The 15,724-nt window shown below is 37.1% G+C and overlaps 1 long non-coding RNA gene across 2 annotated transcripts in view; it reads right to left on the bottom strand.

Moving 5' to 3' along the window:
- The window catches only part of LOC113593638 (uncharacterized), a 31,585-nt gene extending 17,172 nt beyond the window's left edge, over positions 1 to 14,413 (bottom strand). Inside the window, exons 1-4 of one of the 2 annotated variants that reach the window (XR_003413907.2) lie at positions 14,277 to 14,413; positions 13,713 to 13,783; positions 13,120 to 13,296; positions 12,077 to 12,342 (exon numbers count right to left, since the gene is read on the bottom strand). This is a non-coding gene — a long non-coding RNA (uncharacterized LOC113593638). Of the gene's footprint in view, positions 1 to 12,076; positions 12,343 to 13,119; positions 13,297 to 13,712; positions 13,784 to 14,276 lie in introns of those variants that run through there. The other variant, XR_008291157.1, reaches the window with a different exon arrangement.
- Positions 14,414 to 15,724: the final 1,311 nt, after the last annotated feature.

Here is a 15,724-nt window from a genome sequence, read left to right as displayed (position 1 = left end):
TAAGGACATATCTCTGCAACATTAGAAACTTTAGCCCCTAAGCGTCAAGCATTACAATGATCTGGTAGCAATGGTTTTAGATTTTCTGGCACTTTCGTTATGTATAAACTATTTATCTCTATTTTTTCAAGAGTTTTTCTTGTATAAACAAAACATAAAGAATTAATGTGGTAGTTCTATTGTCCTTGAAGTCAGATTCATGGTCTAAATCTAAATCTTTTGTCATATGGTGTATTTACTCTCACTTTTCAGATTGGCTTATCTTTGAGTAGACTTTGACGACTTTCCTTCTGTGGTTGCATTTTCCATCTGGGGACCCACTGGCAACTTCTTGGTTTGTGGCTGAGTGGACCGTTTCCAGAAGTTTTCTCTGTATGGACAGCTAAGACGATCTTATAAATTATTCTTTCTAGAAATAATTTTTACTGAAGCGTGTCTGATGGACAAGTTTAAGAAGATTACAAATAGCATTCACTAGGTTAAAGTGTATTACTTTCTTGTATAAACTTGGACCTTTATCTTTCTGCTTAATCTAACTCTGGTTTATTTGGCTCTAAGACAGATGTTTTAACACCCTCTCTCTCTTAATTGGCCTTTCAGGTGTGGAAGAGCTTTTGGGTGCGGGGATGTGCTTTGTGAATACTCTCAGCAGCTACAAGGGACGCCTTCCAGGGAACCTGAACTGTACTCTCTGTCCCTCAGAACGCTGTACTCTGTACACAGCAGCTCTCATAATGGTGAGTCTGAAACTCTTCCTCCAGAGACAGTGCTCACTGCTTTGTGCCCTGCCATGTCTGTTACCTGAACCATCTATTTTTCAGCTACTTTTTTCCATGCTGCCAACAAAACATCCCCTGCTTACTTCTCTCCTTATGGCCTCTGCCTACTTAGCTCCTATCACTTTGTGGCTGCTTTTCCCTTAATGTGGATTTCAACTTTTACTCTTACTGAGTTCCAGCTGTCTCCACATCTTGCATTCATCCCTGCCACAGAGAGTGTGTGGTCGGATTGTTGCGTTACCATGCAGGAGAGGGTGTTATTGTGTCTCCGAGCTCTCATGCCAGGCCATTTCAAAGGTCTTTGGTCTTTATGTGTCTGAGTCAAATAGTCACTTGGAGTTAGAAAAACAACATAAGCCCCAAACAGTACCAAAGACATTATTTACTTGTGATTTAACTAACCTGATGTCAGGAATTCGGATTACTGTTTATCTCACCCCTGGGAGGCAGGTATTATCCCTATCTCTGTTTTATAGATATGGAAACAAGACTGGGAGCAGTTCAATGTTGATAGAGCTTGGACTCAAACTCAGCTCTGACTTCAAAAGCCATGCCTTAACCAGTATAAAATGGCAGAGGCTGGGTCACAGGGTCATGTTATTCAACGCCCAGAGACTTTTGTAAATGGATGCCCTTGGAGGAAGGGTCCTATAGGCAGGTAGGTGCCCTGAGGCTTTTTAGAAAGGGCATTTTCACCAACAGGCACCTTTCTGCATGCATAATTTTCTGACAGCACAATGGAGGCTAGCACATTTATCCTATTAAACACAATTTCTTGATGGATTGAAGATGTGAAGCAAAGCTTTACTGTTTAAACTTCAAAGTAATTGTGTAATGAGAGAAATGGTACTGGGCATGGAATAGTAGGACTTGGGTTTTGTACCCCAGCCCTGGAATTTACTGACCTTTAAATTTTGGACTAATCACTCAATCTCTTACTTTATTCATCTTTAAAATTGGGTCGATCTTAATTTTAAAAGGACAATTGCACACTTAATTTTTTGAAAAGATTAGATTACTTTAACAAAGGGCTTGGCATTTGATAGGAATCGAGTATGTTAATGGCCTGTTTCTTATGTCTCTGAAGAGAGACTATATCTGGCCACTTAAAACAAAAAGAAAAAAGAAAAAGAAAACCTCTTAACTGAAGTATAACACACACAGAAAAGTGCAGAAAATAATGTCAGCTGAATTAATTATCCAAAATGAACTCACTTGTGAAACCACCTCCCTACTCAAGAAATGAAACACTACAAATACCCTCCCTAGGATTTCTACTCATGTCCGCTTTCAACCACTGAACTTTTCCCCAGAACTAACCAGTATTTTGACTTCTAATACCATTGGTTGTTATGGGGAAGTAGGTTCTACTTACATAAATGGGTTAGAAAAAAGCTTAGGGTGGAAAGCTGCCACCATGGGGCGAAAGCACTTGAGGTTAACTTGGGAGATATTGTTATGGGATCATGAGTATCTTGTTATATCATCTGCAGGAAATTACTTTCCGTTTGATGCCTATATACTATTGTTCTTTGATCACAAACTCCACTTGCCCCCCAGACCCTTTGCTTCTTACACACTCAAGTTAATGATTACTGTCTATTTTCTCAATGTTCATGTGTGTAAGATCTTATTTTCTGCACATTCACCATATGGGTAATAGCTTGTGAACTCAATAAATATGGGGATGAAACCCCTGTCCAGGGCTCTTGGCTCCTCCTGGACATTAGCCTCTCTTGTATTCAATTCTGCAATCACTCTCTTGCTGCACAAGAGTGAACTCCAGACTCATAGCCTGCGACAGTTGGTTTTGCCTACATTTCTTCTTCTTCTTCCTTTTTTTTTTTTTTTAACCTGTGTGTAAATGAAATTACATATAATGACTCTTTTGTGCCTGGCTTCTTTTGCTAATTTATATTTGCCATATTCCTTGCTGTAATTGCATGTGGGAATAGTTTTATTCATTTTGATGGCTATAGTGTGTTTCTTTGTAGGAATGTATCACAGTTTATTTATTTCACATCTGATGGACATTTGGGTTAGTTCCAGTTTTCAGTGATTATGAATAATATCACTGTGAATGTTCTTGCATATGTCTTTTTGTTAATATGTGTGCATGGTGAGTGGTACATCACTAGGAAGATATCTTTAACCTGAGCAGATAATGCTAAACAGATATCCAAAATGGTTTTCCATTTCTGCCAGTAGTGTTTAAATGCTTGTAGCTCCTAAGACTAGCCAACCTGTAGTATTTTCAGTCATTTGAATTGTGATGAGTTTGTAGAGTTGTTTTTACCTTTCCTTGACTGCTAATGTGGTTAGCCTCCTTTCCTGTACTTGTTGGATATTTGGATAACATCTTGTGTAAGATTCTTCTTCACAGTCTCTCACCCATCTTTTTGATTAAATTTTAGCTTTCTCTTATTGATGGTTTAGATTTTAAAATGTATTCTCTAAAGAGCCCTTTGTTGATTATATATGTTACAGATATTTTCTCCTAGCCTGTGGCTTTACTTTTCACTTTCTTAATAGTATCTTTTAAAGAAAAGAAGTTCTTAAGTTTAATGTAGTCCTATTTATTATTTTTTTATTTGGTTAGTACCCTTTGTCCTCTGGGAAATATTTCTTAATCTCAAATCATCTAGAAGATATTCACTTGCATTATCTTCTAGAAACTTTATTGTTTTTACTTTCATATTTATAATGACAATTCCCCTGGAATGGATGTTAGGAGTTTACTACATTTCTTTGGCTTTCTTTTTTGATCCAGTGTTCTGTCCCCTTTATGGGAAATAAAATGAAACTGTAATCTAAACAGGATATGACTATTCATACATTTGTTCTTCTTATGACTGTCCTTTCACATAGCACCTCATTTTCCTGAACTTACTCCCCATTTCTTTGAGCATATTTGAGATGTAGGATGAGTTTCTTAAGGAACTTTTTAGCATGCTAGCGTCATTTTCCCCAACTCATTCCCCATTTTTCTTGAGCATATTTGAGATGTAGGATGGGTTTTTTAAGAAACTTTTTAATATTCTACCTTCTTAAGGAGACTAGGACAAGAGGATTCTGCAATATATGCAGACAGCCCAAAGTAGTTGAAACAGATACATAGAGTGATTTATTTGTGGAGATGCAGGTCATTCTTTTCAAAATTCTTCCCACTATTCTCTGCCATTCCTTCCTGAGCCCAGTATCACTCTCAGTACCTGGACTTAATCACCAATAACAACTCTTCCCTTTGACGGTTAGCAATATGAAAGAAGGAAGGACGCTTTCGTATATTCTATAGCAGGACTTGACAGCATTATGAAAACACAATGCTGCTTTTCAACTGTGTCTATGCGCGGGGCTACATTGGTGCTCATTGGCATCTTTTGTTTTGTGAATAGCTTTTCCATGGCTAGATAAAACATAATCGCAAGAAAGGTTATTGGCAGATACTCCAACAGGGAATAGGCATTCTTTGGATTTATTTTTGGTGCTGCTACCTTTCTTTCCAAGTCAAACACTGTTATGAACTCAAACCTTTGGTTCAGCAATGAAAATGTGTAGAGAATGTACAAATGCTGGATTGCACTGGGGTCTTATTTTCACATATTTCTCACAGGCCACGTTGTCATTTCTGCCATCTTTGGCGCCTCTGCTCTGGTGATTTCAATGCTAACATTTTTGCATTTCTCTGAACAGTGGCATTTTATTTATTTTTTTAAGAGCTGTAGGTCACAATTACAAATATCTTTTTCTTTTTTCTTTTGCTTTCTAGAGCTGACAAAAAAGGGAAGCGCTATCTAAGGAACAAGGTGTGAGTGAATCTGCCAGAGGCTAGAGCCATCCATGATTTACATCTTTCCCTATCTCTTTGGGAGAGCACTGTTTTCATGCCTCTGTGCAGTTTGCAGTTTTTGAAGGGCACATTAATAAAGGTGCACTCCAAGGAAGATAGGGAAAGGTCAACTAGTGCTTCTTAACTAGTTTTAAAAAACTTCTGACTTCTACAGCTGTATAGATATGTGCACAGACATAATTGTTAAGGGCTTACCCTACAACGTAGTCGAAAGTAATGTGTTTTTTCTCTAGCATTGGCCTTTTAAAATGTCAGTAACTTTGTTAATTCCAAACCAATTAGTTTCACACTTTTCAAAGGATAAACTCAGACTAGTCATATGTATCTCTATATTGTGATATAATAAAAAAACATATATGTATATACATATACACCTGCACACATTTACTCGTTACTTTCAGTTCTAGGTATGATGCCATTGTTCTTACTACTTTAACTTAATATGCAAGATTTAGAAAGATTCTAAGTAAAATATGTATGCTGATCAAAAGGGAAATTGTGGCTTATAAGTATTTTCACTTCGAATATTCAGAAAATACTATTTAGGATTTAAAAATCATGGCCAGGCTGTTCTGAAAATCCCCCAGTTCTGACTCTATATGGCCATGCTCTGGGTGTGAATTTGTGATAGAATGAAGACAAAATCTCTGCTCTCAGGGTGCCAATATGCTACAATTTTTCACTTTGTATAGATTCAAAATCACGAGGTTACTAAGGCAGAGCAGTAGTTTTTATTATCTGCCTCTGCTGTATCTCACTGGTTTTATTTATTTTTCTCCTTCCTAATTTCTGAGGGTTAAACACCAATGTGTCCAAGACTGTAAATATTTTCTATTCTGGTAATAAAGAAGTGGGCCACCTTTATTGAGACTGGGGATAGAGTGCTCATAGGCAATCACTCTATGAAAAGGATGCCAAGTGGAAGATTCTTACTACAACTGAAGTCTTTGTGTCCAGCCAGTGGATTTGATACCATTGCACATTTGGTACGGCTTTGATGTAGGGATATCAAATTAAACTTGTGTCTTATTTTGACATAGTGTGGTTCTTTCTTGCCTTCTTTCTTTCTGATTTTTTTTTTTGTTTGTTTATCTTTTGGCTAAGCAACAATCAAATGTATGGATTGTTCATCTTAATCTCTCATTGGATCTAGGGATTTCAGTACACTAGGGCTAAGCATGAGCAACAGCAGAATGTCCTTGATCATTATTATTTAGAATCTCATCAGGGAGCCTGGGTGGCTCAGTCAGTTAAGTGTCCGACTTTGGCTCAAGTCATGATCTCATGGTTCAAGGGTTCGAGCCCCATGTAGAGCTCTGTGCTGACAGCATGGAGCCTGGAGCCCGCTTCAAGTTCTGTGTCTCTCCCTCTCACTCGGCCCCTCCCCACCCCTGGTCACACTCTGTCTGTCTCTCTCTCTCAAAAATGAATACATTTAAAAACATTAAAAAAAAAAAGAATCTCATGGATTACTATGTAAGGTCAAAGATGTTAGTTCTTTACAAATTAATTTATGGGCTTGATGTAATTCTCAAAAATCTCAGTATGATTATCTGAAATTTGACAAAGTCATATTAATATTTCAGCTAGAAAAAGGAGAAAGTAAGAAAAACTAAGAAAATATTGAAAAAAAGTAATGGATGGAAGGTTTGCCCCATGAACTATCAAAAGCTACATTAATCCAATGTTTAAAACTGTTAAGTCAGTCAAGCTAATTTATGTATAGGTATGCAAAATTTCAATAAATATGTATTTGGATATAATATTCAAATACTATCTATCCACATACCTATCTACCTACCTGAATCCTAATTTTAATAATCAACTTTATGTCTATCTGTTCATCTATCTATGCTTTATGTATATTTGGAAAGTTTACCAAAAAATATGCAGGGACAATATAAAATGACCTAAGAATTTTATTGAGTGGTATGACACATTATTAAATTATGTCCCTACATGGGAAAGGCTTGTAGGACAATATAAATTTCTTTGATGCACATTGTGGCCTACTGCCTAGCACATAAAATAAGTATTCAATGAATAAGTATTCAATGAATAAGTATTCAATGAATTTAAGTTTCTTAAATCAAGGACTATAAAAAAGTTTGTGGCATTTTGTAATCAGTTGTTGAAAGCTTTATATCAGCGTGAGATATAATCTAAATCAGTATTAATTTATATAAAGAAATTGTCAGGAGGGGCGCCTGGGTGGCTCAGTCGGTTGAGCATCTGACTTCGGCTCAGGTCATGATCTCGCAGTTCGTGAGTTCAAGCCCCGCGTCGGGCTCTGTGCTGACAGCTCAGAGCCTGGAACCTGTTTCAGATTCTGTGTCTCCCTCTCTTTCTCTGACCCTCCCCCATTCATGCTCTGTCTCTGTCTCAAAAATAAATAAACGTTAAAAAAAAAAAGAAATTGTCAGGATAATTAGTAAAAACATTTTATCTTAGTTACCTGGTAAGAATATATTTACAGGAGATAGGGAAATATGGATGAAGAAAACTCTCGAAGTTTGCCACATTATGTTGGTGAATGAATAGGAAAAATATCTACCAGAAAATAGTAGCTTACCAGAAAAAAGGTAAGGGATCATCTATGCTCATGCCCTGGATTATATACTTGTACATATTCTCACTATAGGGCAGTGCCAGCTAGGAGTAATCTGGCATATCAGGCATTACATTCAAAGCAACAGGAAATTGGGAAGAAATGCAGATTTCGAAGGGAGAGAAAAACCTAGACTGACATTTAATAACTGTTCCCCCTGATATATGATTCATCAAAGTTCTTTTCAATATAATTACTCATGAATATGGGAAGTCAACTGCAATTTATTCCCAGGAATCAATTAGTGCTTTTCTTGCTAGATTGATCCCTCATGGTTTCTGATCACTATGCCTGGATTTGGACCAGTGATGTAGAGTGCATTCATTTTTCATTCCTGTATTTCTTCAATAAATATTTATGAAATGCCTACTAAGTGGCATAATAGTGCTAGGTGCTGTTAATATAACAGGCAATGAGACCTGGTTTCTGCTCTCTCAAGGAAAGAGAATGGGAAGTACTGGGGGACACATTTTGATGTGTTCACAGAATATGGTATAAGGGCAATAGAGTAGCTGGAGAAGTTGTATGTAGATCAAAAATATGTGTAGACTGTATAAAATATAAGTCATGACAAGGAGTTGAGACTGACTCCTAAGAAAAACATGGCGCCATTGGAGATTTTTAAGCAATGGAAGAATATGGTCATATTTGCATTTTAGAAAGACCACATTATCTATGGTGCTAAGGAGATTGGAGGCTTTTGCAATAATTCAGACAGGAGAGAGTATAGGTTTTGTAAGGGTCCACAGTTTATATAATTTGGGATCTTCTTTAAGAAAAATAATACAAAGCTTTGAATACAAATTGAGATACAAGGTTCTAGAAGGGACCTTAAGACTCACAAGCCCTCCTCTAGTTCACCTCTAGACCTAGAGAAGTGATTTTGGTGGTCTGAACCATGGCGGTGATAGTAGAGATGAAGAGAAATGAATGGATAAGGAAATTTGAAAGACTTGTGATTAGATGTGCAAGATACAAAGAAAGAATGATCAAAGATGATGCTTCATTATCTGGCTTCAACATTTAGCTGGGTAGATAGAGGATCTGTTCACTGAGATAGGAAACACAGAAGTAGATTTTGGTGGCAATAGGATACATTTCAAGAAGTATGACAACCCATGTCAGGTTGAAGCGATGGTGAAACATTTGGGTGTGAAGCTCAAGATAGTTGAAATTATCCCACTTCGAACACAGCTCAGTTCATTTGGCAGCTTATGTGTTCAACATCCTGGGATGAATATAAACCCACAGTGGTTTTCAAAAGTAGATGTAGACTTCAACCCACGTAGTAAATAGTAAAATGATCATTGCCTTGCAGCACTATTGTCTAGGTCTGAAAATTAATGGTGGGTTATGTAGGACTCTTGCTGTTTTTCTCACCTTTAATGTGGTACCTTTCAGGATGATTTTTTTCTTGGTCCCTAGCACTATAATATTGGGACAAATCCTGCTTAGCTAGCAGGTTACCCGGAAGGCTTTCAGTTCTCTGGGGATGATGAATTCTTGGTTGTGTGTGTAGGGTTTCTCTAATGTAGGTCAGTGTCTGAGCTTCCTTTGATTGTTAATCCATAGTCTTGAACTGATTATGCAACCCACTGAGGACCTGCTAAATATAATGTTTTAAAGTTCAACGGCAAATTCCCTTCCCATTGTCCTTTAACTTGAAAATGGCTGAACAGATTTTTCTAACACTTTTCATGAAAATAAAGAAAAATATGCTTCCAAAGAATCTAAAAATCATCCTAGTAGGGAAGTTTTAGACAGTTATCAAATGACTTAATACAAGAGATAATAATAGAGACTGTTTTGCAATCTAAAATAGAGCATTTTCTACTATGAACACTGTAATTACTATTTACAGCTAGATTATAGGGAAATCTGTGGGTGTCATGGAATTCAGTTTCAGAATTATGGAGACTCTGTTTGCATGATTAAAGGGCTAGTTAGTAAATTCCCTCCTATTTTCTAACCTATTTAAGCAGATCATATATGTGCCAATATTTCTTTGCTAACTATGGTGAAGGAGACAACCAAGTTTAAATCTTCTATTGCTGAATAATACCCATAATAACTGTGTATAATATATGGTTCATAATTAGCGAATATGCTGAGGTTTTTTAAGAACTGCATTAGATATGGCATAGATACAAATTTCTGCTTCATTAAATGACTTTATAGACTATATTTTGCTGCTTTTGCATATGCAATTTTTTTTCCTGTTTGATAGCAGGATTACTTTACAGCTTCTTAATGAGAATACCTTTTTTTTTATTGGAACCTTGTGTGAAGTTTTACTGAAGCTCTCGGTGACCTATTTCTAATGATTTTAGAGCTCTAAAGTTTTCTCTCCCTTATAAGTAGCTTTAACTTATGTTTGATTAGTGGCTTTGGAAGTAGATTCACAATCTAATTTTAGGAAGGAAATCTTTTCTTACCGGAGAAACAAATTCAAAAATAACCTTGCACATCACAGGATGCCTATGAATTATGGAAATGGCTCACATCCCCGCACCACTTATTAGGCAAAGAGAGGGTGAAAGTCAGAGATGGTTCCTCTTAGTTGCATTTCGTTCTCAGTTGTATATGTGCAGGAAAATTCCTCTTTAATATCCTCTTTAATAAACACTGAGAACTCTGATGAATATGTTCACTGGTGGCTCTGAGAAATGATTATAATGCATTGTTAAAGTGCTCTAGTTTTGTAGTACTGTGGAAAAGCATAGCGGAGATGCTGGTATTCGGTGTTTGTGAGAAAGGGTGGGAAGTTTGCAGGCATGGAAATGCCCAACACTCAAGGAAGTTTAAAAATCTTAATTGGAATTTGTAATAACTTTGACTTAAATATCAAGAAATATTGTGATGATTGAGTTGGGTCCTGGAAAGTGAATAGGGTTTCAGTTACCACACAAAATGGAAGGCTATCCAACTAAGAGAAAGAGTCAGAGGCATTTATCCATAGTATCATTGTTTTTCCTGGTAGAGTACATTTTTGTTGTAACTTCAAAGAAACAAGTATACTTTATAAAACTGAAACAATTTACAAACATGTAAAGTTAAAAGCAAATATCCACTCTGTTCTTTGTTTTCTTTTAAACATTTTTTTAATATTTATTTTTTGAGAGAGAGAGAGAGAGAGAGAGAGAGAGAGAGAGAGACAGAGTGAGTGGGGGATGGGCCGAGAGAGAGGGAGACACAAAGTCTGAAGCAGGTTCCAGGCCACGAGCTGTCAGCACAGAGCCCGAGGCGGGGCTGGAACTCACTAACCGTGAGGTCATGACCTGAGCCAAAGTCAGATACTGAACCGACTGAGCCACCCAGGCGCCCCTGTGTTCTTTGTTTTCCTCCCTATTCCCAGCCCCTATTCATACTTCTCCCTGCATGTTTGATCCCAATTACCTGAAAGCTTTTTCTCTGCATTTAATCATTTACATATCTGTGTGTGTGTGTGTGATTAGCTTCCTAGCTTTGTAACTTGCACCTCTAAATATGCTTTATAAACCTTTCATGTTAGTGCACTTCAATCTACCCCATTTATTTTAAGAGTGACCTATCATTCTAGTATGAATATACCATAATTTATTTAACCATTACCATATATAGGCTGTTTATAGTTTTTCCACATTATAAAATTGTTTGTTAATTTATTTTTAAAATTTAATTTATTTTAATTTATTTATGAGAGAGAGAGAGAGACGGAATGCAAGCGGGGAGGGAAAGAGAGAGTGGGAGACACAGAATCTGAAGCAGGCTCCAGGCTCTGAACTATCAGCACCGAGCCAGACGCGGGACATGAACCGACGAACAGTGAGATCATGACCTGAGCCAAAGTTGGTTGCCCAACCAACTGAGCCACCCAGGTGCCCTAGTTTTTCTACATTATAAAAAATGCTCTAACGAACATCTGCATCCATACTCTGATTTGTTCCTGTAGCATCCTGTCGCCACGTTCCTTCCTTCCATGCCATCTTTCTGCACTCTGTCTTTGTACTCATGTGTGATTCTGTAGGATAGGTCTTGAAAGTTGAATTGTTAGGTCAGCTTAAGTACTGACATACAGTTTCAAATTTCTCTCCCCAAAACTGTACCAGCCTACCCTTCCACCAAAAAATGTCGTGGTGTTTATAAATCATTAACCCTGCTTACGGTTTTGCCTGTTTGGCTAGATAAAATGATAGATTACCTTTCCATTTTTTTGTTTGCTTTTCTTGTTCCTGAAATGGTGAACTTGAACATCTTTTCACGTGTTCCTTGATCCAATGGAATTCCTGTATTTTTTGTTGTTGTTGTTGTTGTTGATTTTTGTAATGATTTTTTTTTCTAAATGATTTTAGGATATCTTTATCCAGTTGGGCTATTATATTTTTGTCTGTTATATGTTTTGCAAATATTTCTTCCAAGAGTGCCACTTATTATTTTAAATTTGTCTTTTGTGAAAGAAAAATTTTGAATTTTGATGTAGTTAAATCTGTCATTCTGTGTGTGTGTGTGTGTGTGTGTGTGTGTGTGGTTTCTGCATTATATCTCTAGTCTTTGCCAGATTGACTATAAAAATGTTCTTTTAAAATCTCTGTTGGTACTCTCATAGTTTTGTTTTTAATTTTTAATGTTTATTTTTGAGAGAGAGAGAGAGAGAGAGAGAGAAGGAGGAGGAGGAGGAGGAGGAGTAGGAGGTAGGGGGAGAGAGAGAGGGAGACAGAATCTGAAGCAGGCTCTGTGCTGTCAGTGCCAAGCTCTACATGGAGCTTGAACCCACAAACGCTGAGATCATGACCTGAGCCAAATTCTGACATTCAACAGACTGAGGCACCCAAGTGCCCCTCATAGTTTTTTTATGTTAAATTTTTAATACTTACAAAATTTAATTTTGCATAAGATGTTATTTATGGCTGAGATTCCTGGGCAATCACACACTTGTTTCCTCTTTGTATTTACATACATAATTAGATTCCCAGCCTCCTGTGAGGCCATGTGCCTAAATTGCAGCCAATAGAATGAGAGTTGAGCAATGTACATCAGTTCCAGTTTTGGGCTATAATAACCTTTCAAGAGAGATCCTCTTCCAAAATGACTTTGTAGGTCATCTTTCAAAGGTGGTGAAGTCAAACCTGGGAAGTGTTTAAAATTTTTTTTTATGTTTATTTATTTCTGAGACAGAGAGAGAGCATAAGCGGGGGAGGGGCAGAGAGAGAGACACAGAAGCAGACTCCAGGCCCTGAGCTGTCAGCACAGAGCCCGATGCGGGGCTCAAACTCACAAACCATGAGATCATGACCTGAGCTGAAGTTGGCCGCTCAACCGACTGAGCCACCCAGGCGCCCCAAATCTGGGAAGTGTTTAAATCCAAGACTCATCAATTAGGGGAGAGCCACCCACCAATCAGAAGCATCCATTTTGGACTCTATGTCAAGCAAGAAATTCTTCCTTATTTTTTTTAGATTTTTCTTTCTTCTTTCTATAGATTTAAGCCACTGAGATTTTAGGGTTCATCTTTTACAACAGCTGTATAATCAGCATACAGAATAATACCATGGCTTAACTTTTCCCCAACTATTAGATCAATGGTTCCAACACACTTTATTCCAACACACTGTCCTTTATCCTCTGATTTGAAATTCTACCTTTAGCATATTCTAAATTTCCATAGTTATAGGAATGATTTTGGACTATGTTTTATTAAGCTACTTTCATATTCCTGAAACAATACCATGATGCTTTATTTACTATAGCTCATAATTGTTCTTGGCATCTGGTAGCAGAGTGATTGTTAAAAATTCAGGTTAGTCTTATTCCTTCAAACCCTTTCCATGAATCTTAGGATAAAATACAACATGTCTAACATGGTCTATAAAGCCCTGGATGATTTGGCCACTGTCTATTTTTACCTGTTTCCTTTCTTTCCTGCTGCTCAGTGAGCCTCAGCTGCTTCAGTTTTGATGAAAATGCAAAGTATCTTCTCACCTCTGGACCTTCACAAATGCTTTGCCTGAACGAGATACTATTCATCTTCTATGTCTCAGATCTAAGAATGATTCTTTAGAAGAGATTTTTTTCCTGACCTCCTGTCAAACAAGATCCCATGATTAAACTGTTTTAGGGCATCTTGCGTTGCAGTCATTATAATTTAAATATTTATTTGTGGTATTATTATTTTAATATTTTCTCCTTTTCTGGATTTAAAATCCATGAGGCCAGAATGGTATTTTTCGTTTGTTATGTATCCTCAACACCTAGTGTAACACTTGACACATATTATATACTTCATAAATGTTTGTTGAATAACTTAAGAATCTGAGGAATAATTTGATAAGTATGTCCAAACATTATAGATTTATGACTGGGACTGGTTTCAGAATATCCAGATAAAATCTTCTTCCCCTCTAACTTTTGTCTGTTATGTAAACAGAGAGAAGTCCTTGTTGATTTCACTTATACATGAAATATTCCTAAATATAAGCAATTTAAGGACATATGTCACCTGGAAGACAAGGACTTGACTTGGAGGATTTTGCTTTTCATTAGTTGACCCACAGGTGAATCCATTCTTCACTGACATCACATGAGTCCCATCATGCATATAATGAAATGGCGAAAATCAAATTTTTTTTTTAGTAACCGTGGAGGCATTGGTTGTACCCTATATTGTATATAAAGTAGTATGAAACTTAATGGAACTCTGAAATATTATAAATAAATATTCCTATGTTGTCCAGATACTATTTCATTAACTCTAGGCCTCTTCAAGAGCAAAGATGATACTGTATACAATGTCTGAATAAAGCCGAGAACCTTTTCTACCTAGGGGAACTATGTCAAACTCCTATATATCTCTACATCAGTCAGGGAGGGTATGGGAAGCAAATCGCTCACTGACATGGTATAATTGAAGAGTCTTTTATAGGAGTCTATTGAAATGGTGTGGGTAGAATTAAAGGAGACCAATAAGGGATGGTGAGGTGCCCCAGGGTTGGTACTAATGGGGTCCTATTACCAGCCCCAGACATGAGGGGATAAGGGTAGAGAAAAAGTTTTTGGAACTTACAGATTGGGCCACCTGACAGGAGCCACGCCTTTGGTGGAATGGCATAGGTGACCTGTGGTAATGTGGCAAAGAGAAAGCTAGGGGAATAAATTCCTGCTCTCGTTTTCTTACTCTATGGTCTTGTGTTGGAATCTCTCATTTGTTGAATTCAGCTAGAAGCTAGATGGGAAGGTAGCCTCTTGATGTCATAAATAGAGGTCATAAAGGTCTTGGGAGACTAAAGTAGGGTGATGAAGGGTAGACAGAGAATTTGGAGGATGAACAGAAGTTATCTAGGATGCTCTGATGTAGCTAGAATTTATTTGTCTTCTTGAAGTTTATTCATTTCAAGAGAAAGAGAGAGAGAAAGAGAGGGAGAGGGTAGAGCCTAGAGAGTGGGAGAGAGAGGATCCCAAGCAGGCTCCACACTGTCAGCATGGATTCCGACGTGGGGCTCGATTTCACAACCGTGAGATCATGACCTGAGCTGAAATCAAGAGTCAGATGCTTAACCGACTGAGCCTCCCAGGTGCCCCTAGAATTTATTTTTTAGTACATATATAGAGTGAATATTAATTTCACATATTTTCTAGTTCCACACCAATACTCCCAGCACCATTTGTAGAAACTTGATTTTCCTTACTAGTTTCTGAATCCATTTAAATTATTATAGATCCATTTCAATTATAATAGGGTCTGTTATGGGATTTGTATTCTGGGTTATGTTCTTCAATGTTTACAGTAGTTTCATCAAATGCTTACTATATGATTTGATAGACCTTTTCTTATTATAGTTTTCAGAGTTAAGAGCTTCTTTGAGCACTTGTGGATTCAGACAAAATTTTAATAGGGGCCTAGGCCACTAAAAATCTTAAAGCTATATGGGGAAAAGACCATGTTTCTCCTATTATATAACACCTTTCACAAATATGTGGAATGCAGTATCTAGTATGTTACAGGCATACATAAAGAATAAAGAATGGGTGGATAAATTAATATAAATTTATTTAACAATGTACTGAAGTATGTATGTTCTAAAAGAATAGAATAATGCTGTATGTGCTGCAGATAAGACTTGAAGACATTTAATGACATTTATTTAAATAGGAAAAGACAGATCTGTATTTTCAAATACCAGTGCAAATAGATTTCATGTGAATAGGAAAGACCAAACACAGGATAATAGTGGTTAATTTCATGTTATTTAATCAATCATGCAAAAGGTTCTCACCAGAATCGAAGAGGATGGAAATTTAGGGACACATGTAAATTGAATCCTGTGTCCAGATACAAGGGTCTCTCAAGCGTTTAGGGGCTTCCCTGAACATAAACAACAGAGAGTATTTAGGTACTAAATATGTGGTCTAGGGCTGCTCCAACTCTCAGGATGGAGCCTAAACTGTTCAGGGTAGGAGGTGAAAACTTGAAGATTCTATTTCATCTGTCTAGGACATTTCTATCTCTCTCCA

This window comes from Acinonyx jubatus, chromosome D4 (assembly GCF_027475565.1).
Source record: "Acinonyx jubatus isolate Ajub_Pintada_27869175 chromosome D4, VMU_Ajub_asm_v1.0, whole genome shotgun sequence".
NCBI lineage: Eukaryota > Metazoa > Chordata > Mammalia > Carnivora > Felidae > Acinonyx > Acinonyx jubatus.
The sequence above is the reverse complement of the archived record's forward strand: the minus strand, read 5'-3'. Positions and strand labels throughout refer to the sequence as shown.